Consider the following 26,105-nt stretch of genomic DNA (forward strand, 5'->3'; position numbering starts at 1 on the left):
CAGCATATGTTGAAGGTACAATTTCAGCATCATATATTCTAGATAGCAATGACTTATAACTATACTCTTGGCCTTACAGTCCTCTTAAGAGACTTTCCTCAGGGTCTCTCTGCCTCCTGAAGTGAAGTGCGTTGTGCCTGGAGAACAGGCTTTCTCAGTGGCCAGGCCCCATATGTGGAATGCCCTTCCCAGAACAGCTAGCTTGGTGGCTGATGTGATGTACAGGAAAACTTCCATATCCACGGACTTGACATCTGCGATTCGTGTATCCACAGTCGGGTAATTAATACCCGACCTCAGTATTCGTGGGTATAAAACAGCAAATAAGGGGTTAATTCAGCATATCCACAGGTTTGGGATGGCCGGAAAAGACCTTGGAGATAGTTTCCGGCCGCCATTCTGTGACGAGGGGCCATTTTGTGGCTCATTTTGATGAAAAGTGGCATTCACCCCAACACAATTTTTTGCTGAAAAATTGGGACTTTGGGCCTTGGGCAGGGGGATCGCTGGACTGCTGAAGGTCCGTGGAGCATGGTAGAGCCCTTTTTTGGCATTTGGGAGGCTTTTTTTTGGCATTTTGGGTTTCCCCCCCGGCATTGAATCTAACCCCTGCTATGCCATAGACTTAATGACTCTGTATTCACAATTTTGTTATCTGTGCTAACAGTGGAGAACAGAACTCCCGGGAATACAGAGGTTCACCTGTATTTCTGGCGCTAGGCAAAAGCCTTTTTATTTGCCCAGGCTTTCTAGCACATTACTTAACTGCTTTTAATTTTATGATTTAATTGGCTTTACCAGTTTTATTATCCTCTTTAACTGCCTGTGTGGCTTTAAGCATTGTTTTGTGACATTATTATATGGTTTATCATTCTTATGAGCTGCCCTAGAAGTGTCTTTTTTAAAAGAAAGAAGCATATTCATTTAAAAATAAAAAAACTATTTATTTTTACTCCTATTCACCTATGATTCAAAACATAATGTGTGCTTTCAGTTAGAGTACAATGTTGAGGCCATGCAAGAATAGGATTTCAGCTCTTCTACTTAAAATGCCATTCTCACTCAGGTTCTTCATTTTGTACTTTGATTGAAAAGCTCAAGATCCAGTGTCTAATCTACAGAATAAATGAGTTTGCACTTCTCCCAGCAGAGGGTGCTCTTTCTTCTTTCTATGATCAACAAGGAGACCATGAAGGTTTAAAATCAATAAACCAGTCGCAGCAAATTTTATATATTGTGGCAATAAATGATGAATGTTTAAGGAAAGGAGAGAGAAATGGCAACACCTTCTTGTATAAAAACAGCACTTAAAGGGGAGTAAAAAACCCAAACTCGCAGCATCAGCCATTCAGTTGACATTGTACGATTGGTTTGTTGTGAATTACTCTTTTGATATATTGAGGCATGACATCAGCTCCTGTTCTGTTGCTCTTTGTTAGTTCTCTGGTATTTTAGCACTTAAACAATGAAATATAAACAAGTGTCAGGTTTTCTATTTGGCTCAGCTTCCAGCATCCTCCTGGTTATAGGAAGAAGGGGAACAATCTTCTGTATATGTTTTCATCTTTTCTGACTTGGGTGGGTGTAAATGTGATAGTCTTTCGTAGCCTATACCTCTACATGTTACGTAGCAGAGGCAATTTTGATAGATGCTGCTTGTTATATTATAGTGCTATAGGGGTGAGAGAAGCTGCCCCTGCTGAAATTTTCTTTTCCACAAAGCTAGTAAAAACACAGGAGCCTCTCTCTTGCTTCCAGTCATTCTAGTTGGCTTCTGCAATTTTTAAAAATATATAGATACAGATATTCAATGCTGTGAGTTTGGGGTAGTTAGCTGGCTGGTCATTCTTATGTATGTTAATTTTATTGATTTACAATATTTATATCCCACCCCTCTAGTGCATTACTGCTTGGGGCGGCTCACAAAAATGGTAACAGTCAACATGGTAAAAACATAATAAAACAATATAGCATTGATAAAATAAGTAAAATAACTTATTGTAGAATAACCTATTAATCACTTCACAGTCAGTCAGTCCTTTATTGCGGTCATAGACCAGTGCATAGTTAAAACATACATACTTACATACCCTATTAATCACTGTGAATGATTCTGAACCACCCTGAATGGCAGCCACCCTGGAGAAGGGCCTATGGAGAAACATGTGCATCACATATTCCCCACTTTATGACAAAGACTCATGGCAAGGTGAGGATTACCTGATCCTACATCTCCCTGCCTTGCAAGGAATATCTGTGTTAAGCCAGTGCAAAAAGAGCTGGCAAGTTACTAGTTAAGAGTCTCAAGGGAGAATTTTAGAGAGAGCCTGGAATGGGGCAGCTAAGACAGAAAGCAGTGGCATGTTAGGATGCAAAGGCCACTTGGAAACTTATGCAATCTTCATCAAGTGCTTAACCTGCATATTTCTGTAAATAAACCAAAAACACCATAAGTTCACAGTGACTCTCCCCCCCCAAATGAAACCAGGACCAGTGACATAGTTGCTCTCCATGACAGCCCCAGGGGCAGAGCCACCATTGAGCAAACGGGTTCAAAGAACCCAGGCCACCGCCCCTCAGAGCCACGCCCCTTGCATCTGGTGTCAGATATGGGGCGCATGATTTAGCTCCCAAACGGGGCCATGTGGCCATGTTTGGGAGTTAAATCGGCTAGCACTACATTCCCAGTGCAGCCAGAGCAACTCTCCCTGCCTTTTAAAGGCAGGGAGAGCCACTTCTGGCCATGTTGCAAATGCAGCACTGGGCTATTTAGCTCCCAAATGGGGCCCCATGGCCCCATTTGGGAGTTAGATTGGCCAGCACTGTGTTTGAGTGGTTCTCTCTGCCTTTGCCTCCATGTCTGACGTCAGGCACAGGGGCTTGGCTAAATGCTCCCTACATCTGACATCAGATCCTGGGGGCAGGGCTAGGCGGCTGCGGCCGTGGCAGAACCTGAGCTGCCACTGGCCTCCCTCCATGCCTGGACAGCCACCATGGCCATGCCCACCCCAACAGCCAGAGAAGCTGTGAAGTACCGGCCCTGTTCGTCCCCCGCTCCACTACAGCCCTGACCAGGACCCAGCATGCATTATAAATCCCTGGAACTTCTTACAACTTGGGGAAGTGGAGCAACCAAAGGCAATGTAACAACATGAACATATGATGCTGCTTTTTATGATGACACTTCTGCATGAGTGTGTGACCACGTGAGTAAGTGTACAGCTTCCTTTTCCTTTTCCTAAAGAACCAGCACCAGTGGGAGCTTCCCTCCTGAGGTGGGAAGGGGTAGGATGATCAGGACTGTGGGAAGGGGGCAAAGGCAAGTGCTGAGAGAGAGCATTTCCTCTCCTTCACTTCCTTTTCATTGCCCATCTCTTGCCCCCTTTGGAGTTCAGCATGGGAGGAGGAAGAGCATCTACTCACCCACCTGGAACAAGGGATGAGGAGGGGGTGGCAGGGTACACCCCAGTACATCTGCCAGAGTATCTTGGACCACTACTTTAAAGCTGGTGCTAGTTTTGACAATCATGGTGGCATCTGAATAATTCCCCCCTGCCCCAACTTCAGAGAGTAATTCTCTCAGAACTGAATTGGAAGCCATGCCTCAGACATGCAAACTAGATACACAAGTGCATATGAGATACGAGTCCAAGCAAGCATGGTGACAATCATGAGTTTCCCTTACTAAATGTTATGAGGGAGGAGGAGAAGAGAAGCCTACCTACCTATCTATCTGTCTGTCTATCTATCACATTTTTATACCACCCAAAACGCGAGTTCTCTGGGCGGTTTACAAGACAATAAAAAGATTAACATATTAAAAAAATTAACACATTAAAAATAAAAACTCCATTATGGCTATCCCCGATCGAGGCTTTGGCACGTAAAGAGATAAACATGCAATCTAAATGGGGTACTTATAGGGATCTGTTATGTTTTCAAGAGAAGAGCTGTAAATTAAAAAATTTGAGTGAAGTACAAAGTATGGTTAGTAATTGGTTTCAGTATCATCAGCTAAATGCAATTTATAAAAAGGATGTTAAGGTTGGGTTTGTAGATCAAATTTCGAGATTTGAGAATGAGATGTGTGAAAACGATGAAAGATTAGTCTCTAAAGATGTATAAGTTGTTGCTTTTGGAGGAGACAAGAGATGAAGTGATCAAAATGACAATTATAAAATAGGCTCAAGATGTAGGTCACAATATAGATATGGCTGCTTGGGAAAAATTATGGCAAACGGATTTAAGATTTACTGCATGTTATACTTTAGAAGAAAATTATTATAAGATGATGTAAAGGTGGTATCTGACACCAAAAAAAAAATTGTTTCAAACAAATGTTGGAAATGTGGAGAATGTGAAGGAAATTTTCTACATATGTGGTGGTCATGCAGGAGGGCAAAGGCCTTTTGGGATATGATATATAATGAACTGAAGAAAAGCCTCAAAATGACATTTTTCAAAAGGCCAGAGTCCTTCCTGCTGGGAATAATACAAGAGTATCTAAGAAATTTAACATTTTTTATCTATGCAACCACAGCAGCCAGGGCAGTTTATGCGCAAAAGTGGAAAGATGCTAAAATGCCCTTGAAAGAAGACTGGGTGATAAAAATTTTGGAATATGCTGAGATGGCAAAGCTTACAACATTTATAAGAGATGATAATTTCGAATGCTTTAAAGAACATTGGGAACCTTTTTTGCTTTATTTAAAGAATTATTTTCCCACTATGGACTTTTCAGTAGGGTTTGATATATAGTAATAGCAGCAGGTTGGGGTGGGTAAAAATTGAGCAGTATTGAATGCAGTTTGAATATTTTGAATTATTATAGCAGGGGTCTATATGTATAGTTATTGTGAACCGTGCAGACAGGTGAGCTGGAAGTCAAAATGTATTTATGTGTAGAGTTAGGAAATGAATGTAATTGAATGTAAAAGTTATTGTAAAATCTAATAAAAATTTAAAATGCAATTTTAAAAAAAATGTTAAAACTATTAAAACACAGTTAAAACAATGTCTAATTAAAAGCCTGGGTGAACAAATGCGTCTTGACTGCCTTTCTAAAAGTTGTAAGAGATGGGGAGGCTCTTATTTCAGCAGGAAGTGTGTTCCAAAGCCTCGGGGCAGCAATGGAAAAAGCCCGTCCCTGAGTAGCCACCGGACGAGCCGGTGGCAACTGCAGAAGAACCTCTCCAGATGATCTCAATGGGCAGTGTGGTTCATAGCAAAGAAAGCGTTCTCTTAAATACCCAGGTCCCGAGCTGTTTAGGGCTTTATAGGTTATAACCAAAACCTTGTACTTTGCCTGGAAACTTTTCAGTAGCCAGTGCAGATCTTTTAAGATGGGAGTGATATGGTCTCTCTGAGATGACCCAGAGACCAATCTGGCTGTCGCATTCTGGACTAACTTCAGTTTTCGGACTACGCACAAAGGCAGCCCCACATAGAGCGCATTGCAGTAGTGAAGTCTAGAGGTGACCAGCAGATGTACTACTGTTCTGAGGTCATTTATCTCAAGAAATGGACGCAACTGGCGTATCAGTCGAAGCTGATAGAAGGCACTTCTGGCCATTGCCTCAACCTGGGACACGAGGGAGAGTTTTATGTCCAGAAGGACCCCCAGACTGCATACCTGTTCCTTCTGGGGAAGTGTGACCCCATCCAGAACAGGCAGATCAAAATCATCTCCCGAGTTCCGACCTCGCACAATAAGTACCTCCATCTTATCTGGATTCAGCCTCAGATTGTTACTGCTCATCCAGCCCATCACTGCCTCCAGGCAGGCATTTAGGGAAGTTATGCCTCCTTCTGATGTTGCTGGCATGGAGAAATAGATTTGGGTGTCATCAGCATACTGATAACACCCTGCACCAAATCTCCTGATGATTTCTGCCAGTGGTTTCATGTAGATGTTAAACAACATCGGAGACAATACGGAGCCCTGAGGGACACCCTACAAAAGATCAGATTTTGAAGAACAGCAATCTCCAATGAAACCATCTGGAACCTGCTTGAGAGGTAGGAGTGGAACCACTGCAAAGCAGTGCCTCCCATCCCCAACCCCCTCAGACGCTCCAGAAGGATACTATGATTGATAGTATTGAAAGCTGCCGAGAGGTCCAAAAGGACCAACAGAGTCACACTTCCTCTGTCAATTGGAGATCATCAATCAGGCCGACCAAGGCAGTCTCCACCCCATAGCCCACCTGAAAGCCGGTCTGAAATGGGTCTAGATAGACGAAAGTTACATCCAAGACTACCTGGATTTGGGAGGCCACCACCCTTTCAATTACCTTGCCCAGCCATGGAAGGTTTGAGACAGGCCTATAGACATATGGTTGCTTGTTCAGTTATATGTATGTATGCATTTCTCTCAATCTTTTATATTGTGAGCCCTTTGGGGACAGGGATCCATCTTATTTATTTATTATTTCTCTATGTAAACCACCCTGAGCCATTTTTGGAAGGGCGGTATAGAAACTGAATAATAATAATAATAATAATTAATAATGTAAGCCACTTTGGAAACTTTTGATGAAAAGTGGTATATAAATATTTAGGAACATAGGAATATAGGAAACTGCCATATACTGAGTCAGACCATTGGTCTATCTAGCTCAGTATTGTCTACACAGACTGGCAGTGGCTTCTCCAAGATTGCAGGCAGGAATCTCACTCAGCCCCATCCTGGAGATGCCAGGGAAGGAACTTGGAACCTAGATGCTCTTCCCAGAGTGGCTCCATCCCCTGAGGGGAATATCTTACAGTGCTCACGCTTCTAGTAACCCTTTCATATGCAACCAGGGTGGACTCTGCTTAGCTAAAGGTACAAGTCATGCTAGCTACCACAAGACCAGCTCCCTTGTAGTAGTAGTAGTAGTAGTAGTAGTAGTAGTAGTAGTAGTGTGGCAGCATTATTTTCAGTGTGCTGAAACATTCTGTAGCAAAGTAGGGCTGTGCTTTCAGTTAGAACTGAATTCATTGGAATGCCTTTGTCAAACTTCTTTTATAACATATGTTTAACTACCCACACGCAGCCTGATCACTAGTAATTGAATTAATTATATACACAGCACAGCCCTTTATCCAGTTTAAGAAGGTGAATGAAAAAAAATTGCCTGTTGTAGTGAGAAGTTGCCAGAAATGTTGCACTGAAAGTGGAAGAGAAAGGAAGGGAGGGGTAAAAAGCATTTTAAAAAAACAAGCTCCAGCCTTAATTATCTCCTTTGAATCTAGCTAATGACCTCCTATAGCACTTGCACATATTCTACACCTTTGAGACAGTGAATGCATGCCAGACATAAACCCTTGCATTACCAAAGTCAGTGATGGAAATAGCAGCTATTTAATCAGATCATTAACAGATTTGGGTCACTATTTCAAGTTCTCTTAATGATTTATAAGGGGATCCATTTTATGGAAGTTGTAAAGCAGCTATAAATCAAAGGATAAGCCTTAAGCACCTTGTCATCCACTCCATTCAGATAGTGGTGGGTCTTGGCAGTGGCTTCTCTCTGAGAAGATGGTGGTTCCCTCAGTGGCTATAATCACAGAGTTTTAATTATAGGCTTTTAAAAAATAAGCATTTTTTAAAATGTGGGACTGCAACAAATGAGCTGTTTCTTTCAAGCATAGCACAGATACTGGCCTACATCCAAACTAAGAGTTAGTGAAGGGATTATTTTGCATGCATATGGAGGAAAGCGTATTTATTTATTTATTATTCTCTGTTTCCACTGCAGTCACCTGTGCTTCCTGGAAATATGTTCCTGAGGGTTGCAAGACCTTCAGGGACATATTTTCAGGAGGCACAAGTGGCTGCAGAGGAAAAGGGATATAACCGAAATCCATCCCTCCGGTGTGGGTTCAAATGCCTTCTCCGTGCACAAATCTTAGTTTAGATCAGAGCTGCCCAATTTTGGCTCTCTGACTGTTGTTGGAAAATGACTCCCACCATCCCTAGCCACAGAAGCCAATATTCAGGGGTGATCGGAATTGAGGCCAGTATCTGGAGGGTCCACGTTGTGTAAATCTGGTTTACATGTAGGTCTCTTAAGTTTTTTTTATTTTTAAAAAGCCTTTCCATATATTTACTAATAATGTATATAGTACTGTCAATATAAAGAAATGATGCTTTGCAGAGTGACATAAGCAAAAGACAGGTACCTCCTCTGAGAAGTGCAAAAATCTACATTTTAACACACTGTGGTGGGGAAGAACAAAAAAGAATAAGGAATAAAAGTAAGCATTTTGACCATCCCAATAGAATATCCAGGAAAGGTGGGAATAGAAATAATGACTTCCCTGGTAAATACTTGAAAATGCCTGTGGAAGCAGTAGATCTGGTTATTTGGCAGGAATTCAGTGGCTTTTAAGCCTTCAATAGTTCTCAATCCAGAGGCTTGAAATATGGCCAGACACTGATACCTCTTGCGTATCAACTCACACTAATTTCTGTTGCTTCTATGACAACAGATGGTGTTTTCATTTCCTGAGACCAGGCAGCGCAGTGGATATTCATCTGTGAAACAGAATATTGAGGCGGCAGCAAATGTGGCCTAGGAGGTGTATCATGCTAGTTCATATTCTTTGCTCTGTTTCCTTATGCATGAGTTTCCCCCTTATATTTCTGCTTGAGTATTTTGTATATGTGGCATGTATTTTATCTTAATGAACTTTCTGTCTGAAAGATGCAGTGAAGCCTTCAGCATATCGGCAGGGTCAGCTGCATCTTACTTGGGACTTGATATGGATGTTCTGTATCTGTTTTCTGTGCTCCCCATTATCCCATGGTCCTCAGGCAGTGCTCTTTGAATAATCTTAGTTCTTTATCTTTGCCCCTATATAAATTCGAGAAGGCCTCTTACACTCCCACATCATCCTGTTAGTTTATGCAATTTCAGTTTGGCTGAAGCCATATTCACACTGTACATGCTATGACTACAATGTGTGAAGCTGTACATGTGAATGCATACATAGATTGTATGTGCAGTGTACACAACTGTACATATGTGTGGTTAGTTACACATTATGTTCAGTGCATGTACAGTAGTATACTTCCTATCTGTACTTTGCATTTGAGGTGGCTTGTACCTAAGTTCATTTTTAATGTGAATGCATGAGCAGTCATTCACACAAACAAGCACGTGTATGTGTTTCCAGACTCCTATGTGCATGTGCAACAAAATATCTGAATAGGGTTTAAGTCTATTGGGTTCATCTCAGCCTTTCCTTCTCTTGGCCAGAGTCTTTCAGGCTCTTGGTAGTTTGTCTTCTGTGGGCCTCTAAATTATCTGGCTTTGTCATTTTCCTTTCTGGCAGGAAAGCCCCTATAGTGGTTTCCATGATTTCCACTTTCCATCCTTAGGAAAGGAAATTTTAAATGTTTCCTTTAAATGAAAGCTCCAGGAGCTTTCTCACATAAGGGCTTTCTCCCAAATTGCCTCTGGAAGAGAAGGTGTCGTGTGTGTTCTCACTATAGCCGTATTCCTACCGATGTCAGTTTAATGTCTTTGGAAGCACCCCACACACAAATCGGGCTTTTCTTGCTGGATTCCAACTCATCTCGTTTATATCCGAGTTTTTAAAATGCTGCTTTTAAGCGAAGTTTCCTGGAAAATCTGTGCAAAGCACTGACATCCGTCTTTACATTTACATGATAAGAGCTAGTCATGCCTCTGGAATAAAAAAACCAAAAGCTGCCTAACCCAGTTTTCAGGCTTTTTGTGATGTGAATTTTTTTGGAGGGGGGAGATCTGGGAGGAGGATTTGCAGTCTTTTTCAGAAAAAGAGCATTTCCTTGCATGCAGTCCAAGCTGGGATGGGGCTGCAAAAGCAGAGTGGATGCTGCAGGAAGACTGACACATACTGGGAACTTCTGTGTGTGTGTGTGCCTGTGTTGTGTGTTTGTGTATGTGTGTGTGTGTGTTTTAGGGTCGTGGTGGTGGTGGGGGAACAGAAAGCCACAAACCAATTAAGCAGAAGTAAGTGTGTGTGTGTGTGTGTGTGTGTGTGTGTACTTCAACAGAGCCAGATCACAGAACATGCTTTATTTACTAAACCCTTGGGGGGAAAGGGAAATGCGATGTCCCACCTCCTCTAGGAAGTCATTGGCCACAAGGAAAACACGGAAGTGAGCTGTGTGTGAACCTTCACAAAAGAAAACCCACAGTAGAGAATGGAGGGGCTGCTTCCCTAATGCTGTGAGTTTCATTTGAAGTGGCTTCCTTCATCAGAAACTCCGAGAGCTGGAAGTCCTACATGGGCTCCATGTGAAGGTTCCTGAAAAGGTGGGGCAGTGGTGTTTCATGTGATGGCTGTAACACTCAATGTAGCTAATTGAACCAATGCATGTGGTGATGTCTGCATTGGATGTAGGAGCATGGGGAGGAACATGTGCCATGAGCAAAATGGGCTTTAAGCAATGTGAGCCAAAAATCATACAAAATATGATTGAAATGCCCTTACTGCACACCAGATCTCTCAACATGTAATTGCTTTCAAGCATGAATTGGTCAGGAATTGGCCGCAGTAGCTCAATTAATCTAGTTTGCTTGGGCAAGTAATTTGCATCAGACAGGACTTCCTCAGCCAGATCACATCCTGTGACTGGACAAAGAGCTGTATACAGGAATGCTAGATGGAAGGCTGCAGTTTATCAGTTAGGAATAAATTATGGCAAAGACAATTACTGAAGCATGACGGCCGAAAGAGGAAAACAAAAGGAAAAAGGTGGCAGACAACACACAGTGAGCTACCTCCTTAACAGGAATGTGTAAAATGAAAAGTGTGCTTTAGGGTTTGAGAATGATGTAGAAAAATGAAGAAACGTCCATAGTGTGTGGAGGCCTCAGAACCAGCACACGGTGAGCCTAAGAGAACTGGCCTCTTCTACACTACATACCCCCCACATCCCCAAGCTGGGGCGTAACTATAATAGGGCAAGGGGTGACAGTTGTCTGGGGGTCCACTGCCTTGCCCCCCCGGCAAGTCACATGACTGACTCCCCCGCTGCGCACCCGCCCAGGCTTCCTTCAGTTGTATTCATCTTCCGAAATTGATGTGAGTGTTAAGACCTGAAGCTACCAGAACAGCATGTCTTTCTCTAGAACCATTAAATGACTTGCATCGTTCACAATTTACAAAACCTTTTAAAAAATAATTTAGGATGATGTTCTATTGTGGCACATAGGATGTGTGTGTGTGTGTGTGTGTAAATTTACTATGCTTTTTGTTACCACTATTCAGCCTCATTTAAGATTTCTTTACTTCATGAGCTGAGCTTTGGGGGGGGGGGGCATTTTAAAATCTTGTCTCTGGGCCCACTCCAACCTTGCTATGCCCCTGTCCCCAAGCCTCCGCCACGTGCCAGCAACAGGTCAGGAGGGACTTGATGGAGTGAAGAAAACGTGGTATACTCCAGGCCAGAGGACTGCTCCCCCCCCCCCCGCTCTCCAGGCCTGGAGGTGTGGCCTGGGAAGGTTAGACTGAGCTTGGGTGTATTTAAGACCTCATTCCACCTCTGACCCTTGTTGCAGCAAGTTGCTCTCTGAGAGCTGTCTAAGCTGTCTCACCTTGCAAGTTTCTGATTTCAGGAGAGGACACCATGTGGTGCTGTGATGCTATGTGGGGCATATGTGGAAGAAATAAAAATGTGCCAGGTAGGAAGCACTCCCCCCCCCCAGAGGTCACCTTGCAAAGGGCCCACTCAAAACCAAATCCAGAGCCAGCCCTGCCCTGGAGAGATGCTGCCAGTCAGTGTAGACAACATACTGAATTTGATGGGCCATTGGTTTGAACTCGATATAAGTCAGCTCCATATGTTCAGTTTGGGAGGCAAACGTTGCTGTAGTTTTTCTACAAAATAGAGGGATGCATGTTAAAACCTGCAAGGAACTTGCTTGCAGTATGGAATGGTGGAGCCAGAGTTTTGATGCATCGGGGTGAACCAGTGAGATTTTAGTTGCTGCCTGACTTGGAGAGCAATGGGGCCAAACAAGGCTGAGGATACCAGGAGAATTATCTCCTGCCATGGGAGTTCTCTTTTATTTCTTCTTCTATAAAACTAACAAATGCAAACATCCATCCTAAGCAATGCTGCCATCTGCACAATAAGTTATTGGAGCTGAAACAAATATTTGCAAGGAGCAAATGTTCATTTTTGTATTTTTACAAATTTGCATAGGAGAATTTGCACTTTCTTTAAAAAATTTCCCTGTGAGCACTGTCTTTCCAGTGAAGAATGAAATGTAGGGTTGTTCTGTGTGACAAATCATTCCCAAAGTGCTTTTCAAAAAGAAACTCCCCCCACTTTTGTTGCAGAAATGTGTCCCATTTGTATTGTTACTCTTCCAAAGAGAACATTCAAATCAACAAAACTCGCTCTCATGCTCTCTCTCTCTCTCTCTCTCGTTGTCTATCAAACAAGCACGTCTTTCCCCCCTAAAATTACGTAGTCTAATGGACACAAACTAGAGTGAAAATAGCATAAAACATAAGTGGTGGTGAAGGAACACTGGAAACTTGACACATGATAATATGAAATTGTTCAGCTGTTTCTGTATTCTCAAAAGAGATTTATATAAAAATTGATTTGATGTGTCAGATGTTCCAAAATATTATTGAATTAACAGCAATTATAGGGACTATTTTTTCAGGAAAAATCTTCAGTGAGAAAAAGGTACCATGGATCTAGCATATAATATTAATTGCAAAAATAATTATATTAATACATTGGTTACATCCCTGTAGACTGGGAATAATACTCTAGACATTTAAAAGTTGAGGATTGGTTTGATGACTATTACATAATACCTGTTGATTGATATATGTTGTGTCATGGGAAAGGAAAAATGAATTTTGGTCATTCAGATGTATGTGATGAAACTGGATTAAACTGATAGATGTAAGCAGTTCCTGTATTTAATCCTTTCTTAATCTTTCCTCTTTCCCCCTTCTGATTCTCTTTTATCATATTTATATAATTTATATATCATATTTTATGTGTACATATTTATAATAATTTAGATTATGTCATTTATTTAGGTTCTTAAAAATCATAGCCACCTGTCTAATCATGGAACACCAGAATCATAATGGACATAAATTTGGAGCAGAACAATTTGTATATTTTAGTCACAAAGATGCTGAAACTCATTTGGAGTTACATAATCATTGCTAAATGGACTAGAATGCATGATCTCAATTCAATTTTCTGCATAATCAAGGTATCTATGATTATAAACTATAATCAAGGTAGCAGAAAGAGCACTGATGTCCCACGAACATTCAGATCAGGTATACGGAACTAAATTTGGGGAGTAGGTGGGAAAGAGAGATACTTTGTAGTCAGGAGTGGCTCAAGGTATTGTGGTGCCTGAAACAAGGCATCAAATGCTGTCTTACCCCATGTCCCTGGTGGGGGCCAGGCTCTTTTCAAGCTTTGAAAGGGGTGCAGGGAGGAGGGAAGGTTACTAACAGCCTCCTCCACTCCTTGCAATGTGAGGAGCATGTGAGAAGAGGTGCTTCTTGCAAGGGTCAGATCAGTCCCAAAGAGTTGCTTTGATGGCAGCAATGGATAACATCTTGCTTCCCTGCTGGTGCCTCAGTAATCCACTGCCTTGAATTTAGAACTGGCCTTGAATTTAGTCTTTCTAATTTGATAAGAAATAATATGCTATGGAAAGCAGATGTGGGGGGAGAGCCCAAATGATTTGATTCCATGAGCTGTTGCAAAGGAACGTTTTTAAAGATATAAATGGGTCCATAGCCTTTAACCAGACCATAGCATTTTGGCAGCAGCAGCTGTGAATAGTTTACTAGTGGCCGCCTAGTGGTGGTCCAGTGAAGTGCACCTGCAGTGTTGTGCTGATGAATAACAACCACATTTAAACTGACCTTAAGCTTCCACTGAATCCACTTAGCCTTTCCCCAGTGAGACAACAGGTGTTAATGGCTTAAGAAGAGAGGCACAATGAGGGTGGAACTTATGCATTACCTGTGGCAAATGTGTGTTTCCTTATCCATGTTTGCTAAGGTAGCACAAATCAGGAGCGGAGCTATAATTGTATGGATGTATTCTAAGAACTATTGCAGAGAAATTACTTATCTTCTATAAGTAATTGAACAGGAAGCCAACTAACTGAGAAACAAGAGTTTGATATTCACTACTTACTAAATATAGGCTAAGAAAACAACAAAGAGTCTCTTATGCAGAGAGAGGGAGAACCTCTCAGTTTGAATTTAAGTCAGCAAGTGAGGAGCAGACAAATAAACCATGACGCCACCTCCGAGCCACTGCATAGAGACATTCACATAGAGAAGCATGCCCCATACCAGGAATTCTCAACGTTGGGTCCCCAGATGTTATTGGACTTCAACTCCCATAATTCCCAACCAAAGGCCACTGGGGCTGGGGATTATGGGAGTTGAAGTCCAATAACATCTGAGGACCTAACGTTGAGGTCCTCATACAAATCCCTGCCTCATACAAAGAATTGAGACAATGTCTCTGGCAAAATCCCAACAAGAACATGAGCTGCCCAAAGTCTGGGGGTTACCTCACTCATCGCCTGCCCCTTCCCACTGACTGACTTAATTTCTGGAATGCTTAATTTCTGGAATGAGGCATTCCTGCTTCTGACTGGCCTGTGTCTGGAAATGGAGGGTTCACATGCACTCTGTGTCTGCATCAATGTGCATGCATGCCCTCCACTCCCAGACAGATCACAGGCCAGTCAGAAGCAGGCAGAAAAGAGGAATGGTACCTTTCAGTTTCTGACTGGCCTGCAAACTGGCTGCCAAGTGATGGCGGGTGGCAGAAGCAGTAACGGTGGCAAGGTGCCTCTGATGGTGAGCAGTACATAACCCTAACCGGGAATGTACTGCCATTGGGGGCTGCCCATGTTAATCCATTGACCACTGCCTCCCTGTGCCCTTGCTATGCCACTGGCATAAATGGTGAAGGGACTGTAGGAGAAAATTAGAAAGTGGAAACTGGGAGTACTGCTTATTCTTTCCTGCTGATTCTTCCCAGCAAATGCTCCTCCCGAAGTTGTTTTTGCCTCCAGTTGGGCTTTAATGGGGATGTTGCTCTTCCAAACGCAGGTGGTGGTGTCCAGAATGAGTCAGTTAACTATATAAACATGATACAGTTTTTAGATCTCTTTAATGAGTAATCAAACCAAAAGATTTTCCAACCTGAGCAAACATGTTTCAATGTCCATATATCATTATCAATGCTCTATTTCAAGCAGCTGGAAACACTCAAGATTAAATACAGTAACTGAAACCAAATGACCAATTCAAAGGCAGGAGAAGGTGGGGGAAAGGAGATGAGTGGCTCTTCACAAGATTAACCCTTTTATAGGCCAATAAATTTCACTGCCTCTCTCATTTCCTCCTTTACATTAAATAGTTGGCTGTAAGTGTTCAGTATACATAGCCTCCTTAATCTTATGCTTCACTGCATTTCCTTCATTAGCCAGAATAAACAGCTTTGTTTGTATTGCTCTTCCTTCATGTTTCTCTTTCATGTGTTTAGTCCAGGGTTTCACATGGTCTGTATTATACTGCATATCTGCTAAATGCTCTTTATACCTTTTTATCAGGGGTCTCTCTGTCTCCCCAATATAAAATTCTCCACATTCCACACACACGATCTTATACACTGTTCCCTTTGCCTCACATCAACCCTCTTTCTTATCACATATCAAACAATCCCTCATAAAGTCTGGACCTGGCAAGATGCTGTTTTAAAGTCATGGGTGCTGTGCAAACTGGAAAGGCAAGGTTGTGCCCTAGAGTTGGTGTCGACTCCTGGCGACCACAGAGCCATTCGGTTGTCTTGGTAGAATACAGGAGGGGTTTACCATTGCCATCTCCCACGCAGTATGAGATGATGCCTTTCAGCACCTTCCTATATCGCTGCTGCCCAATATAGGAGTTTCCCGTATTCTGGGAAACACACCAGTGGGGATTCTTGCTCTCTAGGCAGCCTATTGCTCTCTAGGCAGGTTGCTTCTCCACTGCACCATTAGGTGGCTTAGATTTCAATCTATGTTTTCTCAGGATCTTTTGTGTTTGCCAGATGAATCTATCAGTCACATAAGGGACTTTTAGTACAGATAACCTCTCCTCAACTTTTATTCTCTTAGATTGATCCATTGGGAGTTTATCATCATTCTTTCTAACTTTAGAGCTTTAGAGAAAATATGTATTAATCAAAACATAATATTTTAGAAGAGATATATTGATGATATTCTGATCGTTACAGAGATTGCACACCACATGGATCATGTGTGTAGAGGGAACAGAATAGATTGGGGAGTGTAAAACTGAACTGGAAACAACCAAAGTGGTCAGGGATGGTTACTGTTCTTGGACACAAATACAGTTGAGAGGGGGTGGCATTGAGACCGGATGGTATAGAAAACCAGCAAATAGTAAGTCAGCACACCTGCGGCTGATTAAGGAGCAGTTGACAGTATGCAGAAAGCCGTGGGAGTTTCTTTTTCTTCTTTTTCCTTTTTTAATAATTTATTTATTTTTATTACAAAGAAGAAAGAGATTCCATCTCTTGAAATCAAAGCATACAAAGTTTTACGCCAAGAGTCAACAGTCAGGGTAAAGTAAAAAGAGAAGTAAATAAGAAAAAAAAATCAAGAAAGACAACTTCCACCAACTGGATTTCTATCACGAAATCATGGATCACAAATCAAAACCAGATCTCGGAAACAAACAATGACCTTGTTGAACATTATATTTTATGAAAAGTTCCCAAGTTAATAAAAAGGATTCTGATGGAGAGTTATTCACATAAGCTGAAACTTTGGAAACAGAGGCATAGTCCCATAATTTAATGAACCAATAATTTAATGAACCAATGTTGGGGGCAATATGCTAAAATCATTGTAAACCGCTTAGAGAGCTCCGGCTATAGAGCTTACAAGTAAATGTAAGTGCTATTGCTATTGCTATTGCTAAGAGGGGATTAGAGAAGAATGCCAATTGCAGAAAGCTGTGGGAGTGTCACTGGATGAACAGGTCGAGTTCTCTAGAAGAAAAGCTGAAGAATTAGTTAGAAAGAATGATTATAAATCCTCAATGGATCAATCGAAGAATAAAATTTGAGGAAAGGTTACCTGTAGAGCATTGATAACAAATATATGGACATTGAAATACATTTCCTTGAATTGGAAGATATTTTATATGTTTTATTTATGCATTAAAGAGGTTTAAATTGTTCATCTAGAGTACGGGAGTATGTGTATATCGTCGCCATCATATTGTCTTATATAAATGTGGCCATTCTAGACATTTATAATGAAGTTCTCTGTTTAGCATGCATCTTGTGGACTTAACTAGCCTTTTCCCCTGAATAACTTTTCTAGGAGAAAAGCTAGAAAAATGTTAAAACTAGCCTGAGGAGTTATCTGTAATCAGTGGATAGCGGAAGAGCTAATCTCACTCTCCCACCCATTTTCCACTACACATTCTCAGCCCTTGATTAGTATTAAGAAGACAAACACAGGGCTTGTCTCATAATGTTTCATTCCACATGAATCACTGTACCACCCCGCTTCAGAAAAAAACCACTAAAAAAATATTTTTAGCTGCTAATTCAGCAGATTTGGGGATCAATGATATATTTAAAGTGGGAGATGTAGAAATGAATAAGAAGGGAATGTGTTTGGACTGAAAGCAGTAGTGATCTCATTTATATGAGTTCCTTTTAGTTTGTTCAGAGACTTACCACAACTTAAATCAATTCCCACCCCCGCAACTTAGAATTGCAATTTGTAAACCCTTTGAACAAATATGCAAATACTCTCAAAGTTGCCTTTGTCCTTGGGATTAGCATAAGGAGGCATGCTGCTTTGAGATTCTCTTGAGAAAAGTACCAGTACTGTGACTGTACTTGACCTTGTACCATATATCAGACCAAAACAAGAGATGCTCTAATTTGGAAGTGGGCTGGAAAGGTCAGATAATTACATTAAAATTATTGCTTTATATACAAAATGTTGAAGAAAAATACTGTTGTCCTATTGATTGCAGCTGGGCCTTCAAATCCCTTCTAATGCTGTAAAGTAGAACTGATGTAAAGGAAAATATGCACCCAGGCAAAAAAATAAACTGCACAAACAGTAGGTGTATAAATGCATCCAGTGAAGGATTATCTAAGAAATACAGGAGACCCTTGTTATTTGTGGGTCTCCATCTCACAAAATTCTCCATCCACCAATAACCCATAGTTATTTGTGGGTTCTCCATTGTGTATCCGTGATTGGGTCATAGAGACCTGGTTTCTTTAATTGTGGGGCAAAATAGGGCTGTTTTTGCCTATTCACAGTTCCTGAGTGTCTCACATCATTTCTGGCTGCCATTTTGTATCACAGAGCCATTTTGTAGCTTTCTCAAAGCTCCCACCCCAACTTGGGCAAAAGTTGGAGGATTTGGGGTTTTGGGGGACATCACTGGAGAGCAAGGTACTGTGCTAGTTTCTGCTCCCCACTTTTTCTAGTGTTTTTAGTACACTTCAGTGTACTTAGAAACCTAACCCCACAGTCCCATAGGGTTAAGGTAACTTTATTTGCTGTTTTGGTATCCTCAGCAATAGGCCGGAATGGAACCCCCATGAATAAAAGGGGTCTCCTGTAATGTACTTCCTTGATTTTGTTTGTTTTGTTTTGATTTATATACTGCCCTTCCAAAAATGGCTCAGGGTGGTTTATCCTTTATTGTATGAAAAAATCACACTAACAAATGGATGGCATGTATTCCTTTAATGGACGACTATTGCAATGATTATTCCAAAACACAACAAAAGGAATCAATCTCAAGTTCTTCATTTACTGTATTTCCAATTCTATTGCAGAGCTGTATCATCAGTCCTTTTTTGCTACTAAGAATGCTTTCCATTCTGAGATTTACCAGGGATCCTTGTATTTCCAGTGTTTTGCAATTACTCTCTTCATGGTAGCTACCAGAATTTCCCTAAGATCCCCATGCTTAGTCTCATCAGAACTCTTTAAAAGATTTAACAAAATTATACAATCAGCAGAAAATTGTTATCATGAAATACTGTAAACTGATTGGTGTACTTTTCAAAAGAATAATATAACAGGAACATAGGAAGCTGCCATATACTGAGTCAGATTATAGGTCCATCTAGCTCAGTATTGTCTACATAGACTGGCAGCGGCTTCTCCAAGGTTCCAGGCAGGATTCTCTCTCAGCCCTATCTTGGAGATGCCAGGGAGGGAACTGGGAACCTCCTGCTCTTCCCAGAGCAGCTGCATCCCCTGAGGGGAATATCTTACACTACTCACATGTTCTCTCCCATTCAAATGCAACCAGGGCAGACCCTGCTTAGCAAAGGGGACAATTCATGTGTGCTACCACAAAGCCAGCTCTCCTCTCCTCCTCTATATTTTGATCTCTCAAGCTGGATCTGTGCTACATTAAAGGCTAACCTTTTCTTTTTTAGCCAGAAATGTTGTTGCATCTTTGTAACCCTTCTAAAACCTCTGTTACTGATAGCCACATTATTACCCTATTACAACACCTTGAATGTTAACTGTTTCTCCTACAGCTACTAACAAATACCTCAAAGCACAAACAGCAGGAGAGAGAACATGCAGCCTTGGCAAATACCGCAGTGCCCATCTTCCAAGAACTCAGATTCTCCCCCTCCCCGTTTCATCTTCACAACAACCCTGTGAGGTAAGTTCGGCTGAGAGAGAGTGACTGGCCTAAGGTCACCCAGTGAGCATCATAGCTGAGTGGAAGTCCCCAGTCCTAGTCAGACACTTCGATCACTACACCACATTGGTTCTAGACTTATTGTAAATCAGCTGACAGTATTGTGGGAAGACATTCCCCAGAACAAATTTAGTACCAAACACACATTACATTTTAAAAGTCATTGAGGCTCTCCACACGAGCAGTGTGGGGAGCCTGCAAGGGGGTGGGGGCTGTGGGGAGAGCACCCCTGACCCGCTCACCCTGCACATGAGCAGTCAGTTTGCCCTGGGCGGCTGAATTGGCCGCCCACATGATTACTGGCTCCGTCACGGAGCCGGTTGGGGCAGTGAGGATTGGGGGTTGGGAGTTCCAGAATGCCCCATGTGAGTGCATTATTTTAGACCCTGCTCAGCTTGAATCAGGAAGGCCCCATTCTGAATGCATGTGTGCACACACTGCTTTGATACTGCCGCCCAGAACAAAACTAATTCCGCACACAGATGAAAAAAATTAGGGGGACGACTGGTCGGAGTCTCCTTGTGAGTTGCCATGGTGTGGAGCCGCGCCACAGCAACACACAACCAACTAACTAACTTTGTCCCTGCTAACTTGGCAAAGAGGCACCTTTTAACGTGGTGATTCTCTTTATTTACAGTAGTAGGGGGATAACAACTGGCCCTATCCACCCCCAGCACAATACCTCCCGTGACTGTTGCTGGTGTCTATCTTATGTTTCTTTTCAGATTTTGAGCCCTTTGGGGACAGGGATCCATCTTTTTTATTTGTTATTTCTCTGTATAAACCACCTTGAGCCATTTTTGGAAGGGTGGTATAGAAATCGAATTAATAATAATAATAATAATAATAATAATCAAGAACTGAGCAGAAAAATGGAGAAATAAGCCCCTGCATGGTCAATATTTGCACAATATAAGTGGAAAATCAGACATCACCAAGACCTGGCAATGGCTTAAGAATGGCAACTTGAAGAAAGAAACAGAGGGTTTAATACTGGCTGCATAAGAACAGGCACTAAGAACAAATGCAATAAGAGCAAAAGTTGAAAAACCAACAACAAACAGCAAGTGCCACCTTTGTAAAGAAGCGGATGAAACAGTGGACCACCTAATCAGCTGTTGTAAAAAGATCGCACAGACTGACTACAAACAAAGGCATGACAAGGTAGCAGGGATGATACACTGGAACATCTTCAAAAAATACAAGCTACCTGTAGCCAAACATTGGTGGGACCATAAAATTTAAAAAGTTAAAGAAAATGAAGATGTAAAAATATTATGGGACTTCCGACTACAAACAGACAAACATCTGCCACACAATACACCAGATATAACTGTAGTTGAGAAGAAAGAAAAACAAGTGAAATAATCGACATAGCAATACCAGGGGATAGCAGAATAGAAGAAAAAGAAATAGAAAAAAATCACCAAATACAAAGATCTACAAATTGAAATTGAAAGGCTGTGGGAGAAAAAGACCAAAATAATCCCAGTGGTCATTGGCGCCCTGGGTGCAGTTCCAAAAGCCCTTGAAGAGCACCTCAACACCATAGGGGCCACAGAAATCGCCATCAGCCAATTACAAAAAGCAGCTTTACTGGGAACAGCCTATATTCTGCAACGATATCTATAACAATTGACAATAAAATTCTGGCATCCCAGGTCCTTGGGAAGGATTCAATGTCTGGATAAAACAAACCGGTCAATAACACCTGTCTGTGTAAACAAGAAATAATAATAAAATGGCAGAAAAAGACCAAAATGATCCCAGTGGTAATTGGCACCCTGGGTGCAGTTCCAAAAGCCCTTGAAGAGCACCTCAACACCATAGGGGCCACAGAAATCGCCATCAGCCAATTACAAAAAGCAACTTTACTGGGAACAGTCTATATTTTGCGACGATATCTATAATTACCAACAGTATTAATGATAAAATTCTGGCATCCCAGGTCCTTGGGAAGGACTCGATGTCTGTATAAAAGAAACCAGTCAATAACACCTGTCTGACTGTGTAAACAAGAAATAATAAAAACAACTAAACGGGGTTAGCAGCACATGAAGGGGGAATTAAGTGGTCTTATTGCCAGGAGCTGCACGGCTCCCGGCAGTTCACACATGCAGTGGAAACTGGGCTGCGGTCCCTTAGCCCGGTTTCCACCGTGCATGAGAATAGCCTCATTATGTGCTTGTTTCTTCCTTAGTGATGTCAAGTTCTATGGGCTCTGTTACACACCTTAGTTTCCTTTGGGAAAAAGATCACATGGTGCCTTCTGTAATATCTGGTCATCTACATACCTATTCAGCAAACAGGGGTTTAGGCAGGTAGTATTACTGTACAGCATCCTCAATTCCTCATAGTTAACAGCATACCATTGGAGCCCACCACAATACCTGACCTCTATAGCAAGCCAGATGTCAGATACCATGCTCACTCTTTAAGGTGCCAGTGGCCATAGGTTGTCTGATTTTTTCACTCCTAATTAAGAGCTATTTAGAAATATTACCATGTGCAAACTTAAAAACAACAACATATGAATGGATTGCAAATATATTTCCCACAACACTCTGAATGCTCCCTGGATTCTTGTATTTATAGGGAAAGGTCCATGGAGAAACTCCACGGAGAAGCTCTAAGCCATCACTCTGCTGGCCTCAATACACTTCTACACTTTTTCAAAAGGAGAACAGGAGACTGGAACAGAGGAAGAGGATGGTGTTGGAGAGAAGACAAGGTAGGCAGTGATCAGGACTGGGGCGGGATGCACATAAACTTGCGGCTTGGAAAAGAGGGCTTGGGCAAGGAAATGCCCAATGGCTGGTGCTAATGTGCTAATGGCTGGCTCAGGTCATGGGAAGCAATCTTGTTAAAACATTCCTTAGTCACTCCTAAGTTTTTCTAAAAACACAAGATAAGCTCTTATCTACCGATTTCATTTCACACCACACAGGTTTCTCAAATCTATTCATCTTTTTGTCCTGAGCAAGCACACCCAACAAAGTTGAACAGGACAAGGATGAACTCCTCCGTCTATCCCTATTGTCGCCTCTGACAACAGAAAAGTATGGTCAGCATGCTGCCTCAGGGCAAGATACTATCTATTTTTAGTCAAGACACAATCAATCAGTGAGCCTCTTCCTCAGGTTCACCAGTTGTGTGTTCACACGTTTGGGCATTGCTACTCCATCTTGCCTTGCCTGGACATTTGCTCCCATTCTGCTTGTCACCTCAAGATCGGCCCTGCTTTCAAGCCCGATCCGTGCAGCGCACTAAGCTGCCTTCAGACGCTGATCTCCCAAGATCAAACCCTCTTTGGATTTTGCCTGGTTCTTGGATCCTTGTGTGGCACTGCTTTCTGCCTTTCTGCCTCTTCTGGAGGAAAGAGGTCCTTCAACACTGGTTGAGCTACAAGAGTCCACACACCCCACCGGACAGACTTAGGTATAACTAATCTCGGCTCTAAAGCCTCTGGCTCCCCTCTTCTTCTGCTCTCTTTAAATACAAAGCTGTTCTCTAAAACCATTTCTCTGGTCAGCCTTGAGTGGATTTAATTTGGATCTCAAGCAAAAATGCCTCTTTGTGAACTTCAGTTCAGTCCTATTGCTTTATCAGCCTTGTTAGTTTTGTTAGTTAATATTGTGTTTGCTAATCAAGATTTATTTCCTGTACCCTGAAACCCCTAAGGAAACCTGATTCAGTTTTTGAACTTCAGACTCTGTCAGTTATTTCCAAGGTTTGTGCTTTGCACAAATTTATTCTACAGTGGACTGCTCATTTTAGTTTTGCTGATTCCTCAGACAACCCTGATTTGGTATAGAGTTGCCAATACTCTGGAGCAATTTCATTAACAGTGATTATGATTGGTATTGTGGTGCCTGAGGAGGGGGCCCTGTGCAATTTTCCCATTTAAAATGTCCTCCCTGCCAAATGAATCTGATACTTGTTGTAACCTATGGGCATATGTATATTTTCCCAAATGGGGCAAATAGCAGCTTTTGTGCGTGACACAACAACAGTCCTGATCATGAGAACAGTGTGGGATAACAGAATTAGCCCTGCCCTCCCTGCTCCATGGTTCTGATATGAATCAGGATTCCTGTGGTTGTTTATCAGAAAAGGTTAAGGAGACAGGAGATCCCATCACAGATCCCATTGCCTTGTTTAGTCTGGCTTGTATTGCTTGATAAAATCAGGGTTGCTTGGGGCAAAGTTTCAGTTCACCAGCATTATAAAAGGTCTACCAGTGTTATGTTCTTTGAAGACTCTGGAGGTTTTCCAAGCAGTGATGTACTCCTGCTTCTCTATGATTAGGGTAGGAGATTGCTCAAAGGAGGGGAGGGGGGATTTACAGCAACTTCCAGCAAGGTGTGGTTCATACGGTCAGTGGCATCATTCAGCCTTCCCCCGCCATGACGATTGGCCCTTAATGCATAATATATGCATCTTTTAAAAGTTGCACTTTGGGGAAGTGTTGAAAACAGTTCTGTACTCCTGAAATTTTTGTGAAGCCTTATAAAGAGACTCCTGAGATAAAGTGTGAGATGGAGGGGTGGCTACCTGTCTAGGGAGTGTCACCTCCTCCTGCCGTCCATCACAATTCCACTCCTGGGCAAACTTGCTTTCTGTGCTTTGCAGTCTACTTCTGGACAAGAGCGCCATCTAATATTGATTTTTTAAAAACCAACAAAAAACTCCCGGTATTCTAGTGCTTTAACAACAGTGCATTAGTAACAACAGGAAAGACCAGCTACTGAGAAATCCAGAGGAGACTTCAAGCTCTGCAGTGGGGAGATGTGGGAGATGGGGAAGATTACTAAAAAAAACACACCCCAGTTTGTGGGAGGGGTCCTGCAGGGGAGGGTGTTGGGAAGTCCAAGTTCCCTTTAAAATTTTTTTATATATATAGTGTTCTTGTACAAGAACACCAATACATCAGAGCAGCCCAGCAACATTTCCTTTCATGAACAGAGAAGAGAGGAGAGCCGGTCTTGTGGTAGCAAGCATGACTTGTCCCCATAGCTAAGCAGGGTCTGCCCTGGTTGCATCTGAATGGGAGACTTGATGTGTGAGCACTGCAAGATATTCCCCTCAGGGGATGAAGCCGCTCTGGGAAGAGCAGAAGGTTTCAAGTTCCCTCCCTGGCTTCTCCAAGATAGGGCTGAGAGAGATTCCTGCCTGCAACCTTGGAGAAGCCGCTGCCAGTCTGTGAAGACAATATTGAGCTAGATAGACCAATGGTCTGACTCAGTATATGGCAGTTTCCTATGTTCCTATGTTTCCTAAAAAGAAGTAATGACAATTCTGTGGTTTCTGGGGAGGGGGAAGGCTGCCTGGGTGGTGCCCTGCTGTCCCATGGGATAGCCTTTTCAATGAGGCAGTGATGTGGTAGATCTTCTAGTTGCTAGTGTACTGGTGTTGTTCTGTACTGGTGTTCTTGCATAAGAATAAAATTCTGCAGATGACAGTAAGAATGGAAAGTGCTTCCATTCCAGAGGGAAGCCCCCCCCCCCCCCCGGCCTATCTCCAGTGAGACTGCAAAACCTGGTTTGGAGTTAGTGCTCCATTACAGTAGCTGGAGTTTCTCATTAATCTAGCGTGCAGTTATTGCTGTGCAAGAACTCCAGGAATTTTTTTTTTTTTAAGGCAGAAAATTACATTGGGTGGGTGGGTGGGGGGATCTGCAGACATCACACATGCACACAAACATGTACTCTCCCCATTATCTTCACTATCTGAGCCAATTGGAAGCAGGAGGCGGGGACCTTCTCTACAACCCTATTGGTCAGAAATGGGCAGGACGGATTGTGGGGAGCCAGCTGTGTGAACAAAACAGTGTTTGAAAAACAGTAATGAAATGTAGAAGCTATTCAGACGAGCAGAAAACAGGGTTACCTCCTGAAAGCAGATAGAACGCTACTTTTACCTCATAGCAAACAGACGGGCACATGCTGCAAACCCGTCAGGGAGTGTGAGTGACAGACGATTAACTTTTTAAGGTTCTCTCCAGCCCCAGGTAGTATCGTTGGTCCTCCAGCCCCACCCATGGCAACAGCAGTCGTGAGTGGACAGAGCAAGCACGTGACCCAAGGAGACCACTCAGAGGGCTCCAAGCTGCAGTCCCTCTTTGCTGCTCCCTGATGGGTAGCCTCAGTTAACCCTTTCCTGGCAACTGCAGCACTGTCAAAGGAACTGAACTCCGTCCTGATGCCCAAAAGGAGAGAGAAGACTAGAGCAGCTGCAGCTGCCAACCAGCCCCAAAGGAAGAGTCACACACACCTCCAACGCACTCCTCAGATCCAGGAGGGACACAGCAGATGCCCCCTGGAGCAATTGCCAGATGCCGA

The sequence above is a fragment of the Hemicordylus capensis genome, chromosome 4 (assembly GCF_027244095.1).
Source record: "Hemicordylus capensis ecotype Gifberg chromosome 4, rHemCap1.1.pri, whole genome shotgun sequence".
Classification (NCBI taxonomy): Eukaryota; Metazoa; Chordata; class Lepidosauria; order Squamata; family Cordylidae; genus Hemicordylus; species Hemicordylus capensis.